This window comes from Sminthopsis crassicaudata, chromosome 6 (genome assembly GCF_048593235.1).
Source record: "Sminthopsis crassicaudata isolate SCR6 chromosome 6, ASM4859323v1, whole genome shotgun sequence".
Lineage (NCBI taxonomy): Eukaryota > Metazoa > Chordata > Mammalia > Dasyuromorphia > Dasyuridae > Sminthopsis > Sminthopsis crassicaudata.
Genome location: NC_133622.1, coordinates 185,075,837 through 185,093,200, shown reverse-complemented (window position 1 = coordinate 185,093,200; position 17,364 = coordinate 185,075,837).

The following is a 17,364-nucleotide window of genomic DNA, read 5'->3' as shown; positions in this document are numbered from 1 at the left end:
CCGAGAACGCACCGAGTCAGTCCAGGTGGGGGTTGGGGGTGGCCGGGCTCTGAGAGACGCTGGCTTTCTGGGGTTTTAATCTTCCCCTCCAGTGTTTACACCCTCTCCACCGCTCCTGGCTTGCTGCCAAGACAGAGCATCCACACTGGGGCAAAAGCCCTTTCACAGAAACGGCAGAGATCACACCCCTCCCCCTCCGGTCTGAGCTGTGTGAGCTGCCTGTCTTGCTCTGGCTGTCTGCCCTCAGTCTGCGCCCAGTCTGATTGACCCTCCCCCGAACAAACACAGACCTTTTCTGGCGACTTTCAAGGATGTCTTCTCTTGGTGATAATTTGTGGATTTCTTTCTGGGTCAAGCATTAAGTCAGAGGCTTGTCATGAAGTAAGTTCTGAGAGAAAACGAGGAGCTCAAGCAGCTGTCTGCCTCCACGCCGCCATCTTGGCCAGAAGCTCTCTGAACTTAGTCTTGAAAGAAGAATTTTGGTAGATATGGGTAAATTGGGTCTTTCTTGGGCATGATTAGGACTGAGTAAAGCCATAGATAGGTGAGAAAGAGAAATGGTCTCTAGTTTGATTTGACTGGAATTAGGAATCTCAAAGAAGGGCTGGATAAAAAAAAAAAAAAAAAAACAAATTTTATAATAAAACAAATTTGAGTTAGATTGTGGAAAGCCTTACATGCCAGACTAAGGAGTTTATGCTTTAATCCTCTAGGCAGTAATAAACCATGAAGATGTAGCCTAGGGGGAATTACATGGTCAGAGCTGTACAGATTACTGGGCAACATGAAGAGGATGGGTCAGAAGGGTAGAGGGGAAAGCAGAAAACCATTGAGGAAGCTATTAAAATGGTCCTGATTAGAAGTGACTGGAACCTAAACTAGGGTGGAGAACAGAGTAGATTTGGAGGCCAAATCAGCAAGACATAATGCAAATCATATGATTGTGGAAGAACTTTGCTTAAGCCTGGGAATGAAATTTTTGCTGCTCAGTATTTAAAGCCAGAATATTCAGAATATTGGAAGTCGGTATTCTAATGCAAAAATGTAACTCTGAAGTGCTTTATTGCTTTACTGAAGCAGGGATTCAACTTATGCCCAGACATATCACTGGCACTGATCCCCTTCACCCCCGTCCTTACCCTTTGCCTACGTGTATGGGTACTTTGATCTCTTTCCTAGGAAATTGTTTCAGAATTAGGGGTATTTTACCTTGACTATATGGGCAAACTGTAACCAGCCTTATCTTTGAGAGACAAGTGTTTTTTTATGTATTTGAATAAATAAGGACTCTTGGCAGCAAAAGATTCACAGACTGGTAATCATTTGCTGTGGACCAGAAGTTAAAAAACAGTGTACTTGGTGATTTCTCAACTCCCCTCCCATGCACTCACATGAAGCTCTAACATTCTATGTTAGTTTTGCTGTTATTTGAATTGGATCAAAATGGCACTGCCTAAATTTCATTTATAAGGAGGCACAATGGATAGAATGCTGGCATCAAGGAGACTCATCTTCCTGAGTTCAAATCTGGCTTCAGACAATTCCTATCTGTGTGCTCCTGAGTAAGTCACAACTCTATTTACCTCAGCTTTCTCATCTGTAAAATGAGCTGGAGAAGAAAATGATAAACCACACAAGTATCTCTGCCAAGAAAACCCTAAATGGGGGATGGATATGATAGTAAAATGACTAACAACCAAAACTTCCCTTTTGCCATTTGCTCCAGGTGAAATAAGATATCTAAACAGGTGAAGCATGATTAAGGACTATATTGATTGACTAAAATAATCTCAAAGGTCTCTTCTAGCTCTAGATCATATGATCCCAATATTAAGTAAAAAACACAAGCATCCATGAACTAGTGCTTAATTAATGTTATATTGCAATGATATTCCCCCAGAGTCAGGCCATGAAGTCACATATTATGATTTGCAACTCCAGGGAATATGATGTAAATCTATCATGAAGGGACCCTCCATAACTGATTTTCCCCATTTTAAAGTTCTCCTGTGCATTATTTCCATCTGTTTGGTTGCCCTATCACTAAGCAGAAGCCTTGTGATATAGTGGATAGATCCTTGAATGCAGTTAGGATAAGGAAGACTTTGGTCTGAATTCTGCCTCAGACACTTACTAACTAGGTGATCCTGACCAATTCATGGAAAAACTGTTAAGTCTAAGTTTCCTTACTATAAAGAGAGGGCAGTGGACTTGAGGGTTTTACAAGATCCTTCTAACACAGTCTTTTCTTTTCACTATTTGTCAGACTTTCACAATCAGTCTTATTGGGGTGTTTCTTATCAGTCTACTGAAGCCTGAGCTTAAGTGAAAACCAACCTTAGCATTGGAGAAAATAGGAGACTACTTCTGTGATAGGATTTAGAAATGGCCACAAATTTTCTGCCCTGCATCCCTCCCATTTTTGGTGCTTGAAATTCCTTTAAAAGGGAATTTATTTTTCAGTTAATATTAGTATCATACGATTTAGAGCTAGGAGGGGCCTTTGAGATTATATTAGGCAATCACTATAATCCTTAATCACCTACTATGTGCCAGGCACTGTACTAACTACTGGGGACATGAAGAAAGGCAAAAAACAGTTTGTTCCTCCTCTCAAAGATCTCACCTGATGAAGGAAACAGCATGTAAACAACCATGTACCAAAATGTTACATTACAATATAAAGGGAGATCATCACCAAAGGGAAGCCATATGAATTAATTAATTAGGAAAAGCTTTCCTCTTTTAATTAGATCTATTTTATTTTTGTTTGATCTGAAAATCACTACCCCTGCCTTTCTTTTACTTCAGCTAAAGCGTTCCAGTCTTTTGCCTTTATGCTGTATGTATCTTTCTGCTTCAAATGTCTTTCTTGTAAACCACATATTGTAGAATTCTGGCTTTTAATCCAGTCTGCTATCTGTTTCCATTTTATGGGAAAGTTCATCCCATTCACATTCACAGTTAAAATTATTAACTCTGTATTTCCCACCATCCTATATTTCCCCAGAATATACTTTTTTTCTTTCCTTTCTCACCAGTCCTGAAGTCCTTTAAAGATATCTTATGCTAGAAATTTGTTACACTCCAAATACTTGTGGATTCAGAGGCTTGATCTAGTGTTGATTCTAAAGGAAGTCAGGAAGAATTCAGGCAAAGTTCTGTCTACTCTCTGCCATCTTGATGGAGATACCCCTTAGAAGGTAGGACTTTAGCAAGGACTTGAAGGAAGTCAGGGAAGCTAGGAGAAGGAACTGAGGAAGGAAAATATTCTAAGCATGAGGTATAGTCAGTGAAAATGTCCTGCCTATTTGAAACCTTTTATTTTACTGGAGGGAAAAGTGAGATCCAAAGGACTGTCACAATAGCAAACCCAAGAAGATTCAAAGCTATATTTCCTTACCTCAAATCTAATGCTCTTTTTATTATCCTATAAAATTTCTGAGTCTAGCTACAGTCTCATCTCACACATGGAGTCCATTTCTCATCTCAAAAAGTCTTTAGTCTATTAACTCTCCAGTAAAATATGTCTCTTTGCTTTAAAAATTAATGTTCTTATAACATGATGGGATTATATCTTTCCAACTTTATCTTTTATAATTCCACTCCACAGATGTTAGACTCCAGCAAAACTTGGATTTCTCTTTGCCCTTTGAGAATGTAACTACTATTTTTGACATTCAAAGCCTCCACAAATTAATTCCAGTTTTCTTTCTAGCCTCTATTCTCACTGTTCCCCTTTATGACCCCTGCTGGACAATCAAGTCAATAATAATTATTATAATTGACATTTATAAATCACTTCAAACTTTGTAGGGCACTTCCCATATATTATCACACTTAGGTACTTCTTGTAGATATTATGACTCCCATTTTCTAGAAGAAGAAACTTGATGAGGTAGGTGAAGTAATTTGTCCATGGTTCATCATTCTCTGAATACACTCCACGCTTTCTTTTTCCGCACCTTTAGTGACGAAGGACCTTCCACTGACATCTAGATGGACAGTTAAAATCCCCCATTGCAGAGGAAATACAGCTCATATTTATATGACATTTTATGGTGATAAAAAACTTCCTTACAAGCTTCTAGGAGATACTGCAGGTATTTTCTCCTAGCTAAAAGAAATTTGAAAGAACCTTTAGTCTAAGCCACTCATTATATAAAAGGGGAAAAAGAGACTCATTCAAATTTCAGAGACAGTAAATGGCTAAACCAAGGTTTGAATTCAGGTTTTCTGATGTCCTATCAAGATTTGTTTTTCCACTTAGTATTCACAGGAGCTTCTTTTCCTTTAGATTCTCTCTCTCTTATTTATTGAAAGATAGCACAATTTTTGTTTTGTTTTGTTTTTCTTCCCAGATTATTTTTACCTTCCGAATCCAATTCTTCCTTTGCAACAACAACAACAACAAAATTCGGTTCTGCACATATATATTGTACCAAGCATATACTATAAGATATTTAATATGTATGGGAATGACTGTCATCTAGGGGAGGGGGTGGAGGGAAGGAGGGGAAAAACTTGGAACAGAAGGGAGTACAAGGGATAATGTTGTAAAAAAATTACCTATGCATATGTACTGTCAAAGAAAATGTTATAATTATAAAAATTAATAAAAAAATGTAAAGGCCAAAAAAAAGAAAGCACAGAATTAGGCATAACACATGCACTTAGAAAATAATAATTGGTTGTTTAAATGAGTGATTATCTAGTACTATGGTGTCTGCACCTGGTTCAAACCTGCTTGAGAAGCCAGGTTCTTAGTAAATCATATTTATTTCTTAGGGTCAGTTCTTAGTAAATCATATAATCTGAGTGAAAAGGGTCTTGACAATGTATTTGAATCTCTTTTTTGAAACTCACTAATTCTGTAATCACATGGCAGCATCTTCATCTCTTTGGTCTTTTATTTCCTCATATGTGAAGTGAGTATAGTTGTAATAAAAATGCTAACAAGGATCTCAGAACCCATATAGTCCAGCCCTTTTATTTTAAATGTGAAATGAGAGGCTTAGAAAGATAAAGTGTCAAAAGTCACAAAGTGAGTGAATAGTTGAATGTATTATATAATTTATTATATATGTAAACTTATACATAAATGTAAATGTATATATGCAACTGATTAAATATAGCATCTTATTACTACTATGCTATATGTATATATATATATATATGTATATCCAGGCATTCATATATGAGATATACATATGCATATGTTATGTATCTGCAAAGACATATGTCTAGGTATGAATGTGTGTACATAGATACAAGGTGTCCAACATAATTATTGGGGAAGAGCAGAAGACAACTACAAGTAGCTCCAGAACTGGCCAAAGCCCAAAAGAAGATCAGCTGTGGATGCATCTAGTGACAAAAGGGAAGTCTGATGCTGTAAAACTCAATATTGCATAGGAACCCTGAATATAAATTCTAGGTAAGCTGGATGTGATCAAACAGAATATGGAAAAATTGACATCTTGGTTGTCAATGAACTTAAATGGATGGACATGAGTGAATTTAATTCAAGTCATTATTAAATCTGCAACTGTGGGCAAGAATCCTTCAGAAGAAATGAATTGGTCCATAAAAAAGGTGAGAAAAGTAGTAATACAGTGGTATAATCTCAAAAATGACAGAATGATATCTGTTCAAATGCAAGGCAAAACATTCAGCATTACAATAATACAAGTCTATACTCCAACCAGTGATTCCCAAAGGCCAAAATTCTATGGAGACCTATGACATCTTCTAGAAATAAGAGCAAAAAAAGGTCATATTCATCAGAGGAAATTGGAAGGCTGAAATAGGAAATCAAAATATAATGGTAATAACAGGTAAATTTGGCCTTGTAGCACAAATGAAGTGATGTCAAGATGATTCATTGGTTGGGACAGCTAGATCGTGCAGTGGGTAGACCACCAGACCTAAGTTCAAAGCCAACCTCAGAAATCAATACTTCCTAGGTGTGTGACACTGGGCAAGTCACTTCACCCTAATTGCCTCAAAAAAGATAACTCATTGGTCATAGTAAATAATTTTTCAACAACCCAGAAAGCAACTCTCCAAACAGATATCACCAGATGGTCAATACCAAAATCAGATTAACTATATACTTTGCAACTCTATCCAATTAATTAAAACAAGCCTTGGAGCTGACTGTAGCTTAGATCATGAGCTTATTGAAAAATTCAGGCTAAAATCAAAGATAGTAGGGAAAGCCATGAGACATGGAAAGTCATATAGGTATGACTTAAATGATATCCTTTATGAATATGAAATAGGAGTGCTGAATAGATTTAAGGGATTAGGTCTGGAAGCTAGAGTATAGTCTGAAGAACTATATTCAGTACTGAATAGGACATAGCAACAAAAAACATCACATAGTAAAAGAAAAGCAAAGGAAAAAATGACTAGCTGAGAATGCCTTACAAATAGTTAAGGAAAAAAAATAAAAGGAAAGGAAAAAGAGGAAAAGGAAGCCAACTGAATCCACAATTCCAGGGAATAGCAAGGAGAGAAAGTTTTCTTAAATAAGCAACGCAAAGAAATAGAAGAAAACAATCAGAGATAAAAAACAAGAGATATCTTCAGGAAAATTATAGATATCCAGGGAACTTGCCATGGAAAAATGAAAATGGGAAAAGACAAAAAATGTGGGAATGAATAAATTAAGAAGAAGTGGTAAGAATATACAGAACTATAGAAGAAAGATCTTAACATAACCGATAACTATAATGGTGTGCTTACTGATCTAGAGGCAAAAATCCCAAAGAATAAAGTCAAAGCTTTAGGAAGTGTTGCTAACAATAACAACAATAATAAAGATATGTTAGAACTCCATCTGAACTATTTAAAATCCTAAAAGATGTTGCTGTTAAAGTGCTGCAATCAATATTCAGCCAATTTGGAAAACTCAGTGCTGGCCACTGGATTGGAAAAGATAAGTTTACATCCTAAGGGCAATAACATAGAATGTTCAAATTACTGTTAAGAATTGCACTCATTTCACATGCCAGCAAGGTGCTGGCTTAAATTTCTGCAAGCTAGGCTTCAGCAATTTGTGAACCAAGAATTATCAGAAGAACAGGCTGGTTTTTAAAGAGGCAGAGGAACTGGACACCAAATTGCCAATATCCACTGGATTGTGGAAAAAAAACAACAACAAAAAATCCCACAAAAAGATTTTTTCTCTTTCATTGACTATACTAAGGCAGATGATTGTGTGGATTACAGCAAAATGTGGTAAGTCCTCAGATGTGAAAGTGCTACATCATATTATTTGTCTCAAGAGGAACCCGTGTGGGAATTAAGAAGCACTGGTTAGAACCAAACTTGGTCAGCTGATTATTTTAAGATTAGAAAAAAAGAGTATGACAAGTTTTATATTGTCCCCTTATTTATTTAACTTATATGCAGACTACATCATATGAAATGCCAGTCTGGATGAATGAAAAGCTAGAATTACGGTTGCTGAGAGAAATATCAAAAATATCAGATATTCAGATGGTACCATGATGATGGTAAAAATCCTCTTGATAAGGGTGAAAGTAGAGAGTGTAAAAGTTGCCTTGAAGCTTACCATAAAAAATCCCTCCTAAGATCATGGCATCTGATTCCATTATTTCCTGCTAAATAGAAGGAAAAATGGAAGCTGTGTCAGATTTTATATTCTTGAGCATAGGGTGTTTGCAACCATGAAATGAAAAGACATTTGCTCTTTGGAAGGAAAGCTATTGCAATTCTGGATAGCATATTAAAAAAGCAGAAAAATCACTTTGCTAACAAAGGTCAGTATAGTCAAAGCTATCGTTTTCCTAGTAGCAACAATCAGCTCTGAGAGTTGGACGTTAAAGCGGAACACTGAGGAATCAATGCTTTCCAATTGTGCTGGAGAAGACATTTGAGAATCTCTTGGATAGTAACGAGATAAAATTAATTAATTAATACTTAAGGAAATTAACTCTTAGTATTTATTAGAAAGACAAATACTGAAGTTGAAACAAGTACTTTGGCCACATGATGAGAAAACAGAACTCATTGAAAAAGAGCCTGATATTGGGGAAAATTGAAGGCAAAAGAAGGGAGAAGCAGAGAATGAGGGGACTGATAATATCATAGAGGCAAGAAAATGATCCTGGATAGATTTTGGGAGATAGTGGAGAATAGAAGGGCTTGGCTTGCTATCATTCGTGGGGTCACAAAGAAGCAGACGTGACTGAACAATAAGTCAGTATTTTGAACACTGTGACTCAGTAGATCCAGGTACAAAGGAATAAATGCATGAATGGAAAATCTTATGAGGAAAGAGATACCAAATTACATAATCTCTAAGATCCCTTCCAATCTTTGGTATAGGTTCCAGATTCCATTCTCTGTTCTAAGAAGTCTCTTCCAGCTCTGTTATTCTATAATCTGGGTCCCAAGGATCTTTCCAGTCTGTTCATCCTAGGAGCTCTAAAGTTTCTTTTTTATTTGCTAATCTGATTAAAAAAGAAAATCTTCCTTGTCTCTCACCTCTCCTTCTCCTAACTCTTCCCTCTTTCTCTCTTCCTCCATTTCTTTCCTTCTTTTGTCTTTCCTTTCCCTTTTTCCTTATTCTATCTCTCCTTTTCTCCCTCTTTCCCTTTTCTCTTTCCTACCCCCATTTCTTTTCTCTCTTCCTTTCTCACTCTCTCTCTCTCTCTCTCTCTCTCTCTCTCTCTCTCTCTCTCTCTCTCTCTCTCTCTCACTCACTCTCTCTTTCTCTGTCTCATCAAACAGCATAAAAATCACAATGAAGCAATATATAGGGTTTCTACATAATTACTTCTCCGATGGAGAGCTCAATGTAGGTGAGCTCTTATTGGTGTTCATTAATGTGGTATGGAAATCATGGCTGGGAGCCAGAGCTGGGATGAAGAATTGAGCAATGTCTCCCACTCTTTGGTGAGACAATCGGGGTGGAGCAGCTGGGAGGCCAGCACTATGCTGAATGAACAGCAAATCCTGATGGGGTGAGCTGGGCCAGCAATTGGGAAGTGATTTTAAAGGACCTGACAGGCGAGAACAGCATGCCTGGGAGTTATGTAAAATGCAGGAGAAATACCACTTTGTGGGTGCTTGATGATGACGCCTGAATAGAAACAAGGGTATGGCTGTTAAAATGTAATTCTGTAAAAAGATACCCCCTTTTGAGACAATTTCACATGGCCAAAGACTTAACAATATTCCACTTATTATAGGAAACCCTATAAAGTGTGAATTTTGGTGGCTTCGTTCTATATTACCCATATCCTCTTGCTCATAGCTTGAATAAGACTTTGCTTTCTCCTTTTTCTTCCTCCACTCACAGTTATTCAGCTTAAGCCTTGACTTGTACTACTGCGACCTTTAACAAGTCACTTGTATCTGAGAAATTTAGCATTCTTATCTGTAAAAAGAAAGAGATGGAACTAAATCTCTAGGGAAGTCTTGCACCTTATGATTCTTTGACACTTGCCTTTTTACATTTAATAAGGTGGCTCCAATAAATATTAGTTACAACTTTGAACAATATTGTGTTTTCCTGCTGGAATATGAATGATGCATATAGAGAACATGAATAAAGACTCTCACAGAATATCAAGATTATAAGAGACTTAGAACATACAGTGTCAGAACTATATCAAGATTATAAGAGACTTAGAACATACAGTTACAGAACTGGGAGGAATCTTAGAACATAGAAATCAGAGTTGAAAGAGACCTTACAGAATAAAGCAGCAAAGAAAACAATAGTTATCTCACATTCATAACATTTATTGTGGTATGAATAAGAAGAACAGAACTAAAATACATTTGTTTACATAAAATGAATTTCATTGAATTTCATAATTTTTAATATTGGGGGAAAGTTTTGAATTTGCAATATGACCTTTTGCTGAAATCACATTTTACATGATTTAGCATTGAAGATGCAAAATTTTAACACATATATTCTCCATTCTTCATTATGACGCTGCACTTTAATAGCATTGGAGATTGAGTAACTTTGAAAACTAATGTATTTTCTCAAGTCTAGCTCTTTTAAAATGGGATTTAGATCAGATTTTCGAGGTGTATTTGTTTCTGCCTAGGCTATATTTCTTGACCTTTTGTGATATGTAGCATGGTAGTATTATAATCTACTGAAGGATTCCAACTCTATTTGGGAATTTCTATAATTCTAAAACAATTTACATTTCTAATATATTGATATATTTATCAGAGTGCATTATTTCTTCAATAGTGATAAAATGTATGACTCCACTAGAAGTTAAAAAATCTCTCAAACAATTTTTGGATGACTGTTTTATAATTTTTTAATTATATTATATTATTATAATTATATTATATACTTATGTTATATTATTATAATTATATACTTGGACTTCATATAACAGTATCAGAGTAGCCTTGAATAAAAAAGTGAGTTTTATTTATTGAAATTTCCTTTTTGTCAATATTTAATACTCTGGTCTTTTTATTCTCTCTCCTATGATATTTTTTATAGTAATTTTTAAAAGATATTTTCCATTCTACTAAATGTTGGTACATCTAATTTTATATCTTTGAATCACTCGACTTTTCCACAACAAAGCCCACTGCAAAATCTCAAATTGAAGCATGCTCTTAAAGAATTATTATTTTTGGATACTAGCTAGGGGGTCCCTAAGCATTGGATAGAGTGCTATGTATGAAGTCAGGAGGACTGATCTTCCTGAGTTCAAGTCTAGCCTCAGGAACTTACTAGATGTGTTATTCTGGGCAAGCCACTTTATCTTGTTTGCCTCAGCTTTGTCATTTGTAAAATGAACCAGAGAAGAAAATGGCAAACCACTGCAGTATCTTTTCCTTTTTTTTCCCCTGAGGCTGGGGTTAAGTGACTTGCCCAGGATCACACAGCTAGGAAATATTAAATGTCTGAGATCAAATTTGAACTCGGGTCCTCCTGACTTCAGGGCTGGTGCTCTATCCACTGCCCCCACACTTCAGTATCTTTTCAAGAAAAGCTTAATAGGATCATACTCAGCCACTAGCAAAATGACTCAACAACAAGAAAAGCAACTTTTGTACACTTTCTTGGAATATTAATCATTATAAAAATGCATAATTATAAAAAGATAAAAAGGAGGTTAATGAAATACATGACACAAAATGTCTTTATGGTACAGAAACCTGCACTTACTTGTAGATAACTAAAGGTGAAGAGACCAATTCAACTCAACTTTATCTGATCAAGGTCAAATATTATGAGTCAACCTGACATCACCAAAAGTACACATGAATGGTCATTGCTGTCAAAAATGAGACCATATCAAATTTTTGCTTGTCTCAAGTAATTAGCACACTACACAATATAGGGGTTGAAGGTCAATAAAGTATAGAGTGATAGAACACAGAACAGTGATTTTACAACTAGAAAAACTCTTGGATAAGTATTAAAAGATAAATAGGAAAGAAGAGTCATGAAGGATTCAATAAAGTTAAACTGTTTGCATTCCTACATAGGAAGATGTTACTTGTGACTCCTAAGAAGTTTCTCCTTATTAGGGCAGTTAAAAAAAGTATATATAGACAGAAGGTACAGAAGTAAGTTGACTATGATGGAATGAAACCTAAAAACATAAAATGAAAAGGTGGAAAAGGGGATTCATTAGGAGAAGGGAAGGGAGGGATAAAATGGAGTTAATTGTGTCAAATAATAAAGACAGGAAAGAGCTTTAACATTGGAGGAGAAGAAGAGATAATGGCAGACAACACTTGAAACTCTAATTGGAATTGATTCAAACAGGGAATAACATACACACTCAGTTGACTATAAAAATCTATCTTACCTTTCAGGGACGTAGAAGGGGAAGTCAATAAGAGAAAAAGGTGGGGGCTGAGAAAAAGGGAAGGCAGATTGGGGGAGACAATGGTCAGAAATAAAACACCTTTTAAAAAGAGGGTGAAAGAAGAAAAAGAGAAGGAAAAACAGGGGGAAATAGAATGGAGGGAAATACATAGTAATCATAACTGTGGAAAAAAGTTTACAGCAAGTTTGTCTGATAAAGACTTCATTTCTCAAATATATAGAAAACTGAGTCAAATTTATAAGAACACAAATTATTCCCCAATTGATAAATGACCAAAGGAAAACAGGCAGTTTTCAGGAGAAGAAATCAAAGCTATTTATAGTCTTATGAAGAAATGTTCTACCCCACACTTATTATGGTATTGCTTAATGTGACAGAAAAGAAAAGTGACAAATATTGGACAGGATGTGGAAAAACGGAGACACCAAAGCACTGTTAGTGGAATTGTGAACTGATTCAGCCATTCTGGAGAACAATTGGAATTATGCCCAAAGGCTAGGAAACTGCATGTTCTTTGACCCAAAAATACCATTATTCGGTCTGTATCCCAAAGAGATAAAAAAAGAGGGAGGATAAGGATCTATATGTTCTAAAATATTTTTATCAGTTATTTTTTTGTTGTGGCAAATAATTGGAAATTGAGGGAATGCCCATTAATTGGGGAATGGCTAAAAAGTTTTGGCATATGATTGTGATAAAATACTATTGTACTATAATTAATTATGAGCAGAATACTTTCAGAAAAAATTATATGAATTAACGCAAAGTGAAGTGAACAGAACAAGGAGAGCAAATTACTCAGTAAGGGCAATAAGGTATGCAGATCAACTGTGAAGGACTTATTCTCTGCAATGCAGTGATCTGAGACAAGTCTTAAGAATTTATGATGAAAATTGCTCTCCACCTCCAGAAAAAGCACTTATGGTGTCTGAATGTAGATGGAAGCATACTTTTTTAAACTTTATTTTTTAGGATTTTTTTTTAATCTGTGTTTTCTTTTACAACATGACTGATATGGAAATATATTTTGCATGACTGCACATATATAATCTATATCGCCTTGCTTCCCTTCTCAGGGATGAGGGAGAGGAAAGAGAAAGGGAGAGAATTTGAACTCAAAATTAAAAAAAATTAATAAAATTATTTTCATATATAATTGGAAAAAATAAAATGTTATAATAAGAAAAGAGAAAGAGAGACTCTTGAAGTTCTAATCCTTCATTTAAAAAAAAAATGAGAAACCAAATTCCAGAAAGGAGGTTGTAATTTACCCATGGTTCTACTAGTTCAAGACAGAACCAGGAGTAGAAGTCAGGTGTTGTTTTTTAAAGACTTAATCTAATGCTCTTTTGTAGGTCAATCCCTTAGAAGGAAAAATGGTATTTTGTTTAATCGGAGTACAGTATAGTGACAAGCATGCAAAAGAATTCATGTGAAATTCTTTTAAAATATTTATTGCTGTCTTTTATTTTGTTATGACCTTAATTTTCATATATAGTCCTACTTGTTTTTATACTGTGAGAGAAGTTCATTTTCTCATCTCTTTTTTGAAACATGTTTGGTCATTATAATCATATGGCATAGCTTTAATTTTTTTATTTTTTCCATTTATGTCATTTTGGTAGAAATTCTATGTAATATATATATGTATATTATATATGTACATACACATATTTATATAATATATGTGCATATATAATACATGTGTATATATATACATATATATGTGTGTTTGTATTTGTATTATATATATATATATATATATATATATATATATATATGTATCATGTGTTGCCTCCCAGTGTCTAAAAGAGTACTTACTACAAAGTAAGTTAGTAATAAATGCTTACTGATTAATTGTATGTATTGTTTTCCTAATTCTGCCATCTTCATTTTCCTTCAGTTCCTACGTCTTAACATGCCTTTCGAAGTTCTTCACGTTTATTGTTTCTTAAAGAGTAAGGATATTTCATTACATTGTCTTCCATGATCTGTTCAGCTCTTTCTAAATCAGGGAATACCAATTTTATTTACAGTTCTTTGCTGCTATGGAATATGCTGCTAGGAATATTTCAGTATATATGGAATGTTTGTGTCTGACCTTATTGCCATTTACAGGTTTAATTGGTTTGTTTAAGTAGTGTGTTGTTATTTAGATAATGCTAGGTATCCCTGTAACATTGTTGTTTAAAGGAAAATTCCCAAGGACTCTGTAGTTTATTGATAAAAATGGCCTCCTCTGAAAATGGCAGCTAAGCATGAGCTGCTCTCTGATAATAGCATTGCCTCAATTGGGAGTCTTGCTGGACTAGGAGTCAGGAGAGATTCACTATGTGACAGGAAACATTTCCTAGCAATCTAATAAACTGAAGTACCATTAAAATGGTTGGGAAATGATGCATAATACAGTTTGATTAATTTCCCAAGTTTAACTCATTCTTCTATGCTGTAAATTCATTCTTACTCAAAAGCAACCACTTTGTGGATTTTCAATAAATATTAAGTAATGTTGCTCTATTATCTTGTAAATATTTTTTGAGAACATTCATTGCTTCACCCACTGCATAAATTAATCACACCTACTATGTGAAGAGCCCCATATTTAACACCTAAAAGGATGGAAGATGGTATATGTGTATTGTATGTAAAGGAATATGAAGTGGTAAATGTTCATTTTTCAAAGTAGGTTGGTCACTGGGTTTTTCCACAGAAGCTGTTTAGCCTCCAGGGAAAAGCTGTCTAATGAAGTCATCCAGAGTGACAACTCCTACTCTGACTCCTATGAATCATTATTTGTTAATGGGATTAATTGCTCCTCACATTTTAATTGACTATTTACCCATACCTGAAAATCTAGGTTAAGGAGAAAGTATTTTGGGTGAATGTATTTATGCTACATAAGTATATTTGCGTGCACATATATGTATATGTACACACATACATATATATAGATATATATATCTATATAATTATGTAGACATAAACATTTATGTACCTTGCATATGAAGGACTGGGGATAAGACCTGGAAGAGGAATCTTACATAGACAGGGATGATAATTACCTTATCAGGGCAGCAACACAGGGAGAATTTAGCACATGGGAAGAATCAGAGCTTTTAACAGGAAGATAATTGTAAAATGGTCTGGCATTAACAGCTTGTACTGTGTGAAGGGCACAGTGTAATGGCCTCTAAGACAAAATAGCATGAAATGTTAATCACTCAAAAGGCTCAGAAAATGGACCAGTTTGACCAATGGATACATTTGTACAAATGTGTGTATGTGTACACAATGTGCAGCGCACATACATATACACATGCATATATACATGCATATAATATTTACACATGTGGATGATCAATTCAGAGAATGAGAGAAAATTAGTAAAAGCATTAAATGCTGCAAGAGGTCTAGCTGGTTATGAAAAGTAGACTCAGGAAGGGTAAGGGAGCAGGAAATTTGAATGGGCAGGAGACTGTTTATGAATCAAAATAGAAACATAATACTTCTGTGATCTTGGACAAGCCAATTGACATTTCTCAGTCTCATCTAGGGAATAAGAGGACTGAGCAAGATAGTCACTAAATTCCCTTTTATCTCTAACTATATGATTTTAAGATTTTGGAAGTAGAATAATTTCTCTTTTTTGAATATTTTTTTATTAGTTCAAAAGTTATCTTTTTTTCAATTTTATTAATCTCTTTTAATAGTCAGAATTTCAAATTTGGTATTTTTTCTTTTTTAAAATAATAGTCTTTTATTTTCAGAACATATGTAAAGATAGTTTTCGCTATGCCCAAAGGGCTATCAAACTGTGCCTACCCTTTGATCCAGCAGTATCTCTCCTGGGTCTGTATCCCAAAGAGATCTCAAAGGAGGGAAAGGACCCACACCCACATGCACAAAAATGTTTGTGGCAGCTCTTTTTGTGGTGGCAAGAAACTGGAAACTGAGTAGATGCCCATCAATTGGAGAATGGCTGAATGTTATGGTATATGAATGTTCTGGGATATTACTGGTCAATAAAAATGATCAACAGGATGATTTCAGAAAGGCTTGGAGAGACCTATGTGGCTAAGTGAAACGAGCAGAACCAGGAGATCATTATATAAGGCAACAACAAGATTATACATTGATCAATTCTGATGGATGTGACTCTTTCCAACAATGAAATGATTCAGGCCAATCCCAATGAGCTTGTGATGATGAGAGCCATCTACACCCAGAGAGAGGACTGTAGGAACTGAATGTGGATCACAACAAAGCATTTTCACTCTTTTTGTTGTGGTTTGGTTGAATTTTATTTTCTTTATCATTTTTTTTTTTTTACTTTTTGATCTGATTTTTCTTGTACAGCAAGATAATTGTATAAATATGCATGCATATATTGGATTCAACATATATTTTACCATGTTTAACATTTATTGGATTACATGCCATCTGAGAAGGAGAGTAAGGGTCAGGGGTGGAAAATTGGAGCACAAGGTTTTTCATTGGTCAATGCTGAAAAATTATTCTTGTATATGTTTTGAAAATAAAAAAAAACTTCATCATAAAAAGATAGTTTTCAGTCTTTACTCTTACAAGACTTTGTATTCTAAATTTTTGTCCCTCCCTTTTCCCCACCCCCTCCCTTAGCAAGTAATCCAATATATGTTAAACATGTGCATTTCTTCTATACATATTTTCACAATTATCATGCTGCCCAAGAAAAATCAAATTAAAAAAGAAAAAATGAGGAAAAAAAATACAAGCAAAAATAACAAAAAGAGTGAAAATACTAAGTCATGATCCACATTCAGTCCTCACAGCTCTCTTTCTGAATGCAGATGGTTCTCTCCATCACAAGTCTTTTGGAATTGGCCTGAATCACCTCATTATTGAAAAAAGCCATGTCCATCAGAATGGATCATCACATAATCTTGTTATTATTTGATACCATGTTCTCTTGTTTCTATTCACTTCACTTACCATCAGTTCATATAAGTCTCCCCAGGCCTTTCTGAAATCATCCTGCTGATAATTTCTTATAGAATAATAATATTCCATAACATTCATATACCATAACTTATTCAGCCATTCTCCAGCTGATGGACATCCCTTCAGTTTCCAGTACCTTGCCACTACAAAAAGGGCTGCCACAAACATTTTTGCCCATATGGGTCCTTTTTCCTTTTTTATGATCTCTTTGGGATACAGAGCCAGTAGAAACACTGATGAATAAAAGGGTATGCATAGTTTGATAGCCTTTTGGGCATAGAGTAGAATAGTCTCTAGTAACAATGGGATCTGCATTGTAACTACCCCACTGAGTCTCTGGTATGATATAGCAATGGAAATCCTAGGAATTGAGGGGTTCTGGAGAGTTTGGAGACAAGGGTGTTTGAATGCTCAACAATGAGTTAAACCAAGTGCTGATTCCATAGAGGAGAGTGACCTATACTCAATAACATAAATATATAATCAGATGGGTCTTGAATTTCAAAGGAAATTAGCTTTCAATTAA